This window comes from Megalops cyprinoides, chromosome 12 (genome assembly GCF_013368585.1).
Source record: "Megalops cyprinoides isolate fMegCyp1 chromosome 12, fMegCyp1.pri, whole genome shotgun sequence".
Classification (NCBI taxonomy): Eukaryota; Metazoa; Chordata; class Actinopteri; order Elopiformes; family Megalopidae; genus Megalops; species Megalops cyprinoides.
This window is the reverse complement of record NC_050594.1, coordinates 34,390,247-34,403,814: the sequence shown is the minus strand read 5'-3', so window position 1 is coordinate 34,403,814 and position 13,568 is coordinate 34,390,247.

The window sequence follows — 13,568 nt, the reverse complement described above, 5'->3', positions numbered from 1 at the left end:
TCAAACAGAATACTGTTCAGTGGTAGGCTATAGAGAATTTGATACCGAAAATAGGGTGTGAACCCAAAGAGCCGGCTGAGCCAAATGATCTAGCTCACTAAAAAGAGCCGGAATTCCCATCACTATTTGATACAGAAAATAGGGTGTGGCGAGTAGCCCAGAATACTTCCTACGTCCTTGATTTACAAAGGCGGTTACCTCGTGAACTCGATGTGTTTAAGCCCAGTGCTTTTTAAACGACTGTTGTAGCTAGATGTGTCGTCCCAGTTAATCTGCTGTTTCAACAAGCGAGAACCCCGAGTTATCTTCGAAAATAAAAACCTGTTTAATGGGTTTACTGTGCTTGCGGTCGTCGTTTAACATGAATTCAGCGTATCCTGAAATCAAAATTTATTAAACGTACAGTAGTTTCAACAGTACAGAAACTAGCTACCTAATAGCCTAGGCTACAATCGCTGTTGCTAAATTATTCAAAAGATGACTAACGTGAAACTGGTTGCTAAATAAATCCACACACGCCTATCACTATCATCTACCTTACTTAGTCTGTACGCCAAAAAAGAGTTTATTTTCCCGGGGAGCGGGTCCTTTTTTAAGGCTTAGGTTCAAGGTGATTGTGCTTGCGTGTTTTTTAATGATCCAGTCGGTAAAAGTGTCGCGCTCACAAAACGTGATCAGGGAGAACCGTTTCCACATTAAACTTTTATTCTAAATTTGCCGGTTGTTGTGACACGACTACAAATAATGCTTTTATTCATTTAGAGAAATTAATTTATTGGGGAACTAGTTTGCACATTCTGGATGTCTATTGCAGACATCCAGAATGTGCATTCTGGATAGGAAGAATGACGATGTGGACATCTGAATTGACAATTGTGGATAGGAAGAATGTCATTGTGCCTATCTGAAATGTTCATTTTGACTAGGAAGAACTGAATTACGGATTTTTGCAACACATATCCAGCCTAGCTAATAAATGTTAAAGCTCTTCAGAGGACAAAGTAGCCAGATTGCTCGTCAAGGTGTACTTTTTGTGGACAGGGGCATGTTGTGGTAGGTCTGGAGGGTGGTTGTATGGGGAAATTGAGCTTCCTGCTATGAATAAAAACACATAAACAACACTTGAATCTAATGTACCTGTTCTTGTCAATCAAGAATCAATCAATCTTGTAATCAACCCCCAAATATTACAGTATGTGCAGTATGGGCAGGAGGTGGCTGTAGCCCAGAGGTTATTTATTTTTTATTATTATTATTTTTTTTAATTTAAAAATGCATTGAAGTGCATCGGAGCAAGAACTTGTCCGACATAGTGCGGCATCATGACCAGCAACAGACTAAAATAAAATAAATAAAACATCACTCAATTAACCTTTTCGCACGTACGGTCACATCGGTGTGATTTGCCGTTTAGCATGTATGCTAAAACTGGTGTGATTAGAACACTAGATTGGAAAAATTCTAGCTAATTTTAGCTTTGAGGAAACAGCGATTTAATGTTAAAAAGCATAGCAAATGCTAACTGAAAACTATGAGAAGCTTAAGAACGCTAATGAAAACATAACAAACCATGTAACGTAACACATGCACTACATAGCATAAAAATAAGTTACGTGCGAAAGGGTTAATAGCACAATATAAAACATCAGTATTTTCAGAGAGTTTAAGTGTACACACACACACACACACACCTATATAAAAACGCATTGGGTTCCTCAAAATTCCATGGCACACTTCACTTTGCCTTTGAGAACCACCGGTTGAGAACCACTGCTGTAGCCTATGGGACTGGCCTACCTTTTTTCAGTTGCTTCACTTCGTAAATCGAGTTAAATCCTAACAGGGCACATATGTGATTTTTGGTGCCTTTAATAAATCAGAGAGTTACCTGCAGCATTTGAAAAGTTAAAAAGTTTAAAAAGTTTTGTATTTCTTTGTTCACTTAAATGAAAAGCTCTACATGGCTGAAAGGTGGGCTTTATATCAACGACTGAAGAAAGAAGAGTTGGATTCAGACCTTACAGGCCATGGTTTGGAATGGTCCATCGCACATGTAAGGGCTAGATGCATACTGTATCAAAAAACCTGAAATTTAAAAGAATTTTTAAAGGTTTTCCCTTTTAGATTGTGCTCAGTACTGAACAGTGAGTTGTATGCACATGTGTTTTCTTTGACTTTGTATAGTTGTATTTGATTGTTTACTTTATTGTTAATATTATTGCTTTGCCAAAACAGCATTTGTTTCTCCTGCCAATAAAGCACCATTGAATTGAATTAGGTTTGGAGCTTTGGCTGTTAAATGACAGGAAGGCTGACAATGCCTGGATTTGAGACTAGCTGTGAGCAGGTACACCAAATCCTGAGATTTCTTCACTTGAATTCTTCTTCCAGCTCAAAGGATTGAAGTCACCCAATAAAATAATATAAAATGCACATAACACATGAGGTATTGAACTAAAGAGGCTTTTAATAAATATCATCTTAGTGGGGTTCCTGTAATTTTTTCCCATTTGAGAATGATTTCAAGACCTGCTGTTTTGGAGTAGTGAGACAGCATTGTTGTACTTGCAGGTCCAGCCCCGCGTGTTTCACATGTTCTCATGATATGACACAAACAGATATGAAGACAAGTAACATTCTGTCCTCATAGAAGAAACCTGCCACTACTAACAGGCACCTGAAAATGCTTGTATTTTCTTATATACATACAAAAAAATTCATTATTTCATGTGGACAGAAAACAAGGTCATTTTCACAAATGACTGAAATGTGAGAAGAAGTGTAAGCTACCCTGTTTCTGGAGAAGTGGAGATATTTCTGTTTGTTGCTTTATCAGCTCTAATGAATGACACAACTGGAACACCTATTACGATAAATAAATGAGGGTGACTATGCTTGAAGCTCTCTGCATTCCGTCAAATGCACATAGAGGAATACAGCTGTATAGTTCTGAAGTTCTGTTTGGGTACACTGCTCTGGTAAGTTAGGGAGTAATTGTATGGGCTGCTAGTTGTATTTCATCCATTGTTTCTCTTTAATACTAAACACTCAAGAAATCTGAAGAAATATAAATGAACAAGGATGCTGGAAGATACAATCAATGGAGTAGGATCAGCTGATATTGATGGACAGGCTATTTTCAGATTTAAAAATAAAACAACTGAGGGATGCCAGGTGTTCTGCTTTGTGAAATTGGACATTTAGCCACAAATGTAGGACAATATTTCACAAATTAAATGGACGGATTAGATTGAATTGGTGAGACTTGATGCACGACCTCTGAAATCACAGTTGTCATTTTAACAGCCCTTGGAAGTTTAAGAAGGAAGTGATCACATCTCACCAGGTTTATTTGTGATCTTAACTCTAGAAAGTGACATAGGATTAAATACTTGTATTTATGTAGTCAAACATGAGTGACTGCTTACTGGCATACTGGCAGCACAGCAGCAGAGTAATCTAAATTTTGAAAGTGCACACTTGTAAATTAGCAACATAGCTTTTCTCATGTGGCCACGAGATCCCTGAATCTCACACACACATACACAAACACACACACTGCACACCACAAGCATGCACACACAAACACACACACACCACAAACATGCAGACACAAACACACACATACACAAACATATAGATATACACACACACACACACACACACACTATATAAACCACTTTCTTCCACATCTCTCTTCCTCTGCAAAACATAAAAGGGAGCAAACTGAACACGTTGCTTGGAGTTCACACAAAGCCTCACACTTGTGATCACGCTAGTCACTGCACTTTGGCTAACTCTGATCAAAACCACTCTCCTCCCTGCTAAGTTCTCCCTTTTGTGTTCACAGCAGCAGGGATAAAAGACGCACCAATGGAGAGAGGGAGAGGGAGTGTTTACAGGGACAGCAAAGAAAACAGTGACTAATATGGATGGATGCACACCTGCGCAGCTATGCAGAAAAACAGCAGCTGTTCTTATGTGTCTCTCCTTCTTCCTGTTTTTACCTTTTGGTAAAAAAGATGGCAGGCTCGCAGGTGAAATCACTTGGAGGTGTGCTGAAAGTTAATGGTGAGATATCTCCTTAGAGAGTATCATCAGGTAGTGAAGATATGAAACATCAAGTGAAGGTTAAAACATTCATCAAAAAAAGTCTGCAAGGGCAGTGTGTCGCACAGCAGCAAATGGTGGATATGTCTGGAGGGTGGGAAAAATAACCCACCTAACCTAAAGTCCCAAACTGGCGACCTGGCAATCTGAATAGATTGAATCTCTGCAATAAGGCAGTGTCCAGTCGTTGTCTGACCTGGTGCAGAGGAGGATTTGCATTTGCATTCATTCTCCTGAGGTTTACTGCTGGCTGACTGACAGACCCTGGGCAGCAGTGACAGCAAAAAAAGTGCACAAAGTGCACATCTTTACTGCTTCCCCGTGTATCCTTTTGATTTTTCAAAGCACTTTGGATGAGATCAAACAAACATTTGTGTCTTATCTGACAAAGTAAAGTGAAATGCCACTGAATGTGTCAATAGAAAATCACTTGTTTGCCAACGATGTGCTGCTAATGGCAGACACATTGTTGAGTTTCCAGGCATTTACCAGAGCCACAGATTTGTGGAAAGTTTGTTTAGCACATAATTACTTTTTGCACAGGAGGAGCTGCAATATTAAGTGGCAAAAACGAAATGTGTAATTAATTTCCCACCCACATATTAAAATCAGTTGAACGGTTTTCTCCCTTCATTGTGGAAGAGAAACAGCCCCGCCTCTTTAAGGAGGGGCCTGGGGCAGGGGAAGCCTTGAGGAGCTTCAAAAGCACTGGGCTGCTCAAGGAGGCAATCACTTAATTGCAAACCGTTATTAATTTTTGATACAAGTGACTATGGGTAGAAATTATCCTTGACAGCTCATTCCTTTCCATTCTGAAGTCAATTTTTGAGACATGCAGCCTCTATTTTTTATGTCCACACCTTAATGATCCTGTTCATCAATCTCACAAAATCCATTGTTTGCTCTACTTTTAGCTCTGTGCACTGCCAGTCTGCTAGATGAACTGCAAAGTGTTGCATTAACTGTACTGTTACAGGCCTGTAGTCTGTATGCAGCTTTCATGTCTTGTGTTTTTAAAGGAGAGAACCAGCAGACAGTGCTGATGCAGATGTGATACAGACAAAGAGCCAGGCTACTCGACCATTATTGATGGAAGATCCCGTTTGGGCAGGGTTTGCTGTCATTCCAAAACATGAAATTTTACCTCCCGGAGCATGAGATTTGTTACACTGATTTTTATAGGCCTGTTAGAGCAGATGAAGGCAGAGCCCTGTTGAAGTCTCCTGGATCCTTGGTACACCACAAACTGGAGCCCTTGCTGTCCCATGATGACCAAGCGCTTTATCAACTGGCCGAGATTCCTTTGCCTGGTTGGGAAGACAATAATCGCACACAGCTTGAATTGTGATTTGAGTTGTTCAGAACGCTATCCGGTAGTTTTGAGCGACATCCTGTAGTGTCCTATGTTTAATGTATGTGGACCACAGCACTGCTGCTCTGGATTCATAAAAATTGTAACATGTAACATTGCAATTGTAGGGGATATGTGAAAAAAAAACACCATACGTGATGACTGATCACTGTAATACTTCAAGGACACTTAAATACATGAATATATTAGCATATATCATGAATATATCAGTATACAGTATGTTATAGTGGATATTATTAGATAATTCATGCGGTATGTCTCCATCTGATATAATAAGTCAATTTGACATACAACTTTGAGATAAGGCAGTCTTGTAAACTAAAGGGACAAGAGTGATTTTCTGTGGATTCTGTGCCCAGGAATCAGCTGTGTTCTGAATGCCTTTCACTGATAAGATTCCATCAGTTATGCTGTGCCCAGCGGCACGCAGCACTACTCCAGGAGCTGTCCGCCAAAGGAGTGGCACCAGAGTCAGCCAAATGCTGCAGACATCAAGAGAGCAAGCCATCATCTTAGCAGGCTTGCCAGGCAACTAGTGAGATCCAAGTTCTGTTCCCCTGAAGGGACTTTTTAAAGAGGAAGCTCTGGTTTCTGCTGATTGGCTCAGATAAAATTTGTTTACAAGTCCCTGGGCTACAGATAAAAGTTATTGGATGCTTTTCACGTGGCTGGCTACTTTCAACCAACACCAGGCCCTGGGGAAATTAGGCCTAATCAGCAAACGTTCACACGTGAGACTCTTTGCAGCTCCTTTTAAGGAGTGTACCTCTTAAATAACACTCACGCAAGTGTTATTAGGAGACACAGCAGACCCATGTTTCTTCTGAATCAAATTAAATACATACCTAAATTACCTTCCAATGGATGTTTATTCTGAAATAAGCCACTTTATCCTCCTTTTAAAGGACACAAAAAATTCAAAACAAAGATAGACTTGTTGTGCTTAAATGTGTACACATGTACAAATAGATTTCTCTGAACTGCCTTAAATACCAAACTAAGAGAGTGAATCAACCATGTAAGAAAGTTAGTTTTTTCTCAATGAAAATGAGAATAAACCCACTGTATAGGAATGTAATGAAACACCCAGCTCATGGTTCGATTTGATACAATGATACAATGTTTACAGTTCGAATATTCCACGATATTTTTAAGAAAATCAATTGAACTGACACTGGAATGAAAACAATGGATTTATTTTTGATGCATTAACAATGCTGAACTATTGATGTCTTTTTGTACCATTAAAGTGATTAAAGCTTGACCCCTTTCTTTGAAAGCTAGACAAAAATAAATGGTCTTCAAACATAAAATAATATTAAATTGAATGGGTCTGTCTGTATTATATGAATATGAAATTATGAAAATTGCACCTCAACACTTAATGCTCATTTAGACACAAGTTAATCAGCTAAGATACTGACAGTCAGACAGAGATTTTGCAGTATGGCTCTCTTCATGTCAGCCACAGTGGAGGAGTCATCCTGGTTGGGTACCATGCTCTGCTCAATCGTGTACACTATATGGACAAAAGTATTTGGCCACACCTGTTTTTCAGGGTTTGGGCTAGGACCCTTATCTCCAGTGAAGGGCAATTTTAATGCTTCAGCATACCAAGACATTTTGGACAATACTATGCTTCCAACTTTGTGGCAACAGTTTGAGGAAGGCCCTTTTCTATTCCAACATGACTGTGCCCCAGTGCACAAAGCAAGGACTATAAAGACATGGTTTGATGAGTTTGGTGTGGAAGAACTTGACTGGCCCGCACAGAGCCCTGACCTCAACCCCATCGAGCACCTTTGGGATGAACTGGAACAGAGATCGCAAGCCAGGCCTTCTCGTCCAACATCAGTGCCTGACCTCATAAATCCTCTACAGAATGAATGGGCACAAATTCCCACAGAAACACTCCAAAATCTTGTGGAAAGCCTTCCAAGAAAAGTGGAAACTGTTATAGCTGCAAAAGGGGGACCAATTCCATATTAAAGTATATGTATTTGAATACAATGTCATACAGTCCCTGTTAGTGTAATGATCAGGTGTCCGAATACTTTTGTCCATATAGTTTATTTCAAGGGTACAATAAGTGACAGTGTGGAACTCTTTTCATCAGACAGCACAGTGGTAGCTGTTTTTATAGGTTTCAGAAGCTTCGCTATGTCCTTGGCATCACTGACTTCTGAGCTATCCAAAATATCAAGTTGACAAGCATTTTTGCGGACCTCTGTGCTTACCAGGGCAGCAGTTACAGCTGCTTGTTGCTCGAGATAGTGTTCCAGCATTTCCAGCGTGTGACAACGTCCATAATTAGCTTATGTTGTGCAATCTCAACTTTTGCTTTACAGTGAGCACAGTTGTTGCTGTGACACTTCGGTGAAAGAAGGCCACAACCCATCTCATTCGCTCCAGCAAACAACTGAGGTGGGTTATCTTTAATCCCGTCTGGGTAGCTAGATTCAGTGTGTGCGCAAAAAACTTGATATGTGGTGAGAGCCCGGCTTCTCTTGCTGCCACCTCCATGTTGCATGCATTGTCGGTAACGACAGTGATACTGTGATTTGGACTTGCAAATTCCCACTCCAAAACAGCTGATTTTAAAACTTCAGACAAGTTTGTTCCTGTGTGTGTCTCAAAAAGTGGACGAGTCTGGAGCACAAATTTTTCAGTACCCACTCACTATCAAGGGCATAGGAGAGAATTTGATATTAGAGGGGGGACACAACTTGCTATGAATTTTATGTCTGTATACGTAATCCCAGTCCTTAAAGGAGCATATATCTTGATTGAAGAATAAAACAATATCAGGATGGCTTGAAGTAAGAAGGTATGCACGTGTAAGCACTGCTTAAGTGCTTTCAAGAAGAGCTGCACACCTCTGTTACTACTAAGCTCATCTTGACATATAGGAGATGCACATCTGGGGCAGAGTTTGTCTGACATGAAGGTGTGTTACCCAACATTAGGATGTGTCTCATTAGGCCTATATAAGAAAAGTTATTTTCCTTGTGGAGATGGAAAGTGTATGACACTAATCCACATAATCAAATGTCACACTTTGATGTAATGAATGGTGCATGCCATCCAATCACAGCAGAAGACTGCCAAATATGGACTACACACAGCAGACAGATTTTCCCTCACTGTATAGTAAGGGAAAACAGGTGCAACGTGGATGAAAATCTGTGGCCTTGAACAACAGGAAAGTATGGAAGTACAGTACATACTGTGTACGTTTTTTGTTTAACATTTATTCATCTGCAGCTTCTAAAACTTAAAATGTCGACTGAATACTGTGGTGAAGTTTTCTTCACAAAGTTGGTCACATGATTCTCCCACCGGTATTACTAGCTAGCTAGCTGATACGAACTTTAACTCAGCAATAGACCCATAGGCGGAGTTTGCGGGGATCGAGGCATTGCCCCCCCCCAGTCGCTGGAATATGTCATTACATTTAGTCTAAAATAGGTCCAAAATTAATCTAATTAATTACATGCTTTATGATCAATTGATCTAAATTAATCGCATATATAATATTTGCCGTGAGAAGCATTTAAAAATATTTTTAAATACTCCTAGCTTTTTCGTGTATGATAAAAAGCAGGAAGCTAGCTAGCTAGCTAACTAACCTGCAGTCAAGAAACTGTTTATGTGTTGCTTGACAACACGTGTAAATGTAATCCTGAAGGAAGTATTTTTGTCGGCGGAGCCGAATAAACGACAAAAAACATATTTTGTTGTCTCAAATTATCGTTACTTGTTAAACAGCCTTGTTTGTAGAACTGTTGTATAAAAGCAATATCACACTCGAAGTCCTGCTGTTATACTGAATATCAGCAGGGCTGTGATTATTTTCAGCACTAGGCTTGCAGCCTCATACCTACGACCGAATCACAGCCATGCTGTGCACAGTATTCACCTCTCGTGTGATATTGCTTAAATGCACAGTGACGTATGGGGTCAAGGGGCATCAAGGAGTGCGATTAATCTAATTTTTTGACGCGTTATTTTTTCTATAATTAATTCATCTAAATTAACGCGTTATTTTGACAGCCCTACAGTAATGCAATAAAATAAAAATGATTGTAAGAAATAAATCTGAATTCTATTATGTTTGGTTTTGTAATAAATTCATTTTTCAGCCTTCACGTTGAGGACTACATAACAGCAAACCTGTCACCCGAGAAGATAGTCGATATATACGCGGGACGCAAAAAGGCGTTTACTTCTACACTAGGTAGGACACTGGTTATTTAATATATATATTTTACAAGCGTACTGTAACAACAGGCGACACTGTTGCTGAGCATTTTCTAATTGTGTGGATGTGTGCGCACAATAAGTTGCATATGAGTTAGTATGCATATTTCATAGTTTTCAATTTAACACGAAATTGTTTCATGTGTACATTAAATGTTTTAAAAGGGTACATGGGAAATGAAAGCATAACAGTATAATATAAACAAATTGATATTTCACTTTTAACAGACTTAAACTTTATGGTTATGCGCTTCATTTGTGTGCGCTCATGTGTGAAAGACAAATACCCTACGTAAGCCGATGTATGATATAGTACAAAGTGGTCAGAAACTGAATTTGATAGGCTATGTTGTTTGGTTTTATGGCAAGCTTGGCACTGTTGTCTTCTGTTACTGTATGTTTATGCGCAACAGTTGGACTGTGTACTGACGTCAGTTAAAAAATGTTTGCCCCCCCAGTGCAAATGTCAAACTCTGTCCATGAATAGACCTATGTCAGTGACAAAACAGCTGGCTAGCTAACTTTAGCTTGTTCATTAACGATCAGCGAAATGAGTAACAAGCTAACGTTATATATGAAAAAATATGACATACTCAAACAGAATACTGTTCAGTAGTAGGCTATAGAGAATTTGATACCGAAAATAGGGTGTGGCGAGTAGCCCAGAATACTTCCTACGTCCTTGATTTACAAAGGCGGTTACCTCGTGAACTCAGTGTTTTTTAGCCCAGTGCTTTTAAACGACTGTTGTAGCTAGCTGTGTTGTTCCAGTTAATCTGCTGTGTCAACGAGCCGGAGCCCTGAGTTATATTCGAAAATAAAAACCTGTTTAATGGGTTTACTGTGCTTGCGTCGTCGCTTAACATGAATTCAACGTATCCTGAAATCAAAATTTATTAAACGTACAGTAGTTTCAACAGTACAGAAACTAGCTAGCTAATAGCCTAGGCTACTATCGCTATGGCCAAATTATTCAACGGCAGTGGCTATTCTTACGACGAGTCGTAACAATTAATTTGAGTCTATTCTTACGGAATTATTTGGATTTCCGGTGGCGCATGCGCAGAGGTTATTTTCGGACTTGGATGCCGTTCATTGTCGTAATAATAAATTTTTTACTATTCTTACGACGTGAACATGTATACCAAGTTGTCGTAAGAATAAAATGGGGTCTGTTTTACGACGATAGCAGACATTGTCCTGTCGTAAGAATAAATTCGCACCTATTTTTACGGCAATTTGTTCTATGTGTCTTGTGGGGGTCACCTAGCCCACCTCGAGTTGGGGACTAACCAAGCATAACCCCAGCCGGCCTAGTATTACTGGGCTAGGGGTCACCTCGATTTTTGCACAGGGCAGACATTCCTCGGGGTTGTCGCCATCTTCAATGCACCCCGGGCGTGTACGGAAATTACCTCCGCAGAGGTTATTTTCGGACTTGGATGCCGTTCATTGTCGTAATAATAAAAATTTTCACTGTTCTTACGACGGAAATGACCGATTTATTCCGAGGCAACAATAGAGGTGATAGCTGATTATTGTTTATGAGACACTTCACAACCTCCAACTGTTCCTACGGTTACGTGTACAAATATGAAAAATAAAGATAAAACACAGGCCGCACCTTCGGCGCCATTACATTGGGGAGGGGAAAGTTTGGGTCTGTGGCTGCGCCTACCTATCTATGTATGTATCTATCTATTTATCTATCTCTAAATCATTCTGTCTGTCAGTCAGTCAGTCTGTCTTGTCTGTGTGTGTGTTTGTCTGTGGACAAAATCACCTAACAATGCACGCAGGCCAAGTCAATCTCAAAATACTTGATCTATGGGTTCGGAAAGTTTTTCTTTGGAGCCCGTTTCTTTGCCGCCTCTATACTCCTGGAGCACCTGGTGTACAGGTTGACATGCTTCGCCTGCTCCCACTCCCCCCGGCCTTTTTAAGTGACTCGTATGAGTCAAATTCTGCCCCTTCGTGGAGAACAGACGCCGCCATTTCCATGTCTTTCTCTACGTCCTAAAATAACGCCGCCACCCATATCTTTCTTTTCTCTAAGACCAAGTCCGAAAATAACTTCTGCGCATGAGCCACCGGAACTCCACATAATGCCGTAAGAATAGACTAAAATTAATTGTTACGACTCGTCGTAAGAATAGCCACTTCCTTATTCAAAAGATGACTAACGTGAAACTGATCGCTAAATAAATCCACACACGCCTATCACTATCATCTACCATACTTAGTCTATGTTTAAGGCTTAGGTTCAAGTTGATTGTGCTTGCGTGTTTTTTTGATAATGATCCAGTCGGTAAAAGTGTCGCGCTCACGAAACGTGATCAGGGAGAACCGTTTCCACATTAAACTTTTATTCTAAATTTGTCGGTTGTTGTGACACGACTACAAATAATGTTTTTACTCGTTTAGAGAAATTAATTTATTGGGGAACTAGTTGCAGCTCTGAACAGCCCTGGACGTCCACCCATCTGTCGTCATCGCCACACTCTCCGCACTTTTCAGAATTTCTGTCACTTTGGTTTTTGCTTCGTTGTACCAGACTGGTATTACAGACTGACTAAAGTGCGGGCGTGACTGGATGTTGTAGCCTATTTGTGCTCTAGTAGTGTATTAAGTAGTAGGCGAACTCCTCCGTTGTCGATTACCGAGAATGGTGTCATGTCATTAGCGATAAACACTCCTGTGGATCTGGTGATATCTTGTGCTCTTGCACATGTACGAGGCAACGAGGATGCAGAACTTTCTCCAAGAGAAGTTTGGCCTTTAAGCACATTCTTTCTCACCTCCCCTGAACGGAGTTTGTCGTTGTGGTGGCGTTATAGATGCTGCATCGTATTCGTGGTATTAGCAGTAGTGTAACTTATAGTTTTTCTACAGTGTTTGCATACCGTGTTCGTTTTGTCAGCTAATTTGTCGCCATTCCCCTGTTGAATTATCGGAAAGCCAAAATATTGCCACACTTCTGATTTAAAGGAGGATGGTGCATCTCGATTTCAATCTCAGCTGCAGCCGCACTCATTACGTTTCACGCTCACGCTGCTAGTCCTCGACTGAAACCTCTTCTTTCTGTCTATGACTGAAACATGTAAAACGTGAGGCCTCGATTGGAATGCCGGAAGCGTGACGTATGACTTTGTGCGCTGGCAACACAAATAATGATACAGGTGACTACTTTCGTTAGGGGCCAAGCACCGAAGGTGCTAGGCACCCATTGTAATTGTTAGAATTTTTCACTATTATACTTTCTCCTCTGGGAGTCTATGGCAGCCCATAGAACCCCTTGGTGGATTTTTATGAAATTTGGCACATTGATAGAGGACAGTCCAAAGTATCCAGACCTCAAATTTGGGGTCAATCCATCCATCTCTATAACGCCACCAACAGGCCAAACCTCAAGGTACATTTTTGCTTATAACTTTTGAACCGTTTATCCTAGAGTTGTGATCTTTTCCCCCCTGAATCCTTGGGTCATGACGATTTGAGTGCACCCATTGGCCATATTGGATTTTCCGCCATTTTGAAGTTTTCAAAATATCTACATTTGTGAACTATTCCTAGGCCGTTGATCCTATCACCACCAAATTTAGTCCGTATCATCTACAGATGGGTGTGACCAATAGTTATTCAAAGAACCAATATCAATCCACCAATCCCTGTAGCGCCACCAACAGGCTAAATTTCAGAATACATTTTTGCTTATTACTTTTGAACCATTTGTCCCAGAGTTGTGATCCTTATTTCCGCTGAATCCCTGGGTCATGGTGAATTGAATAGACTCATCCACTGTAATGGATTTTTGAAAAAAAATCAT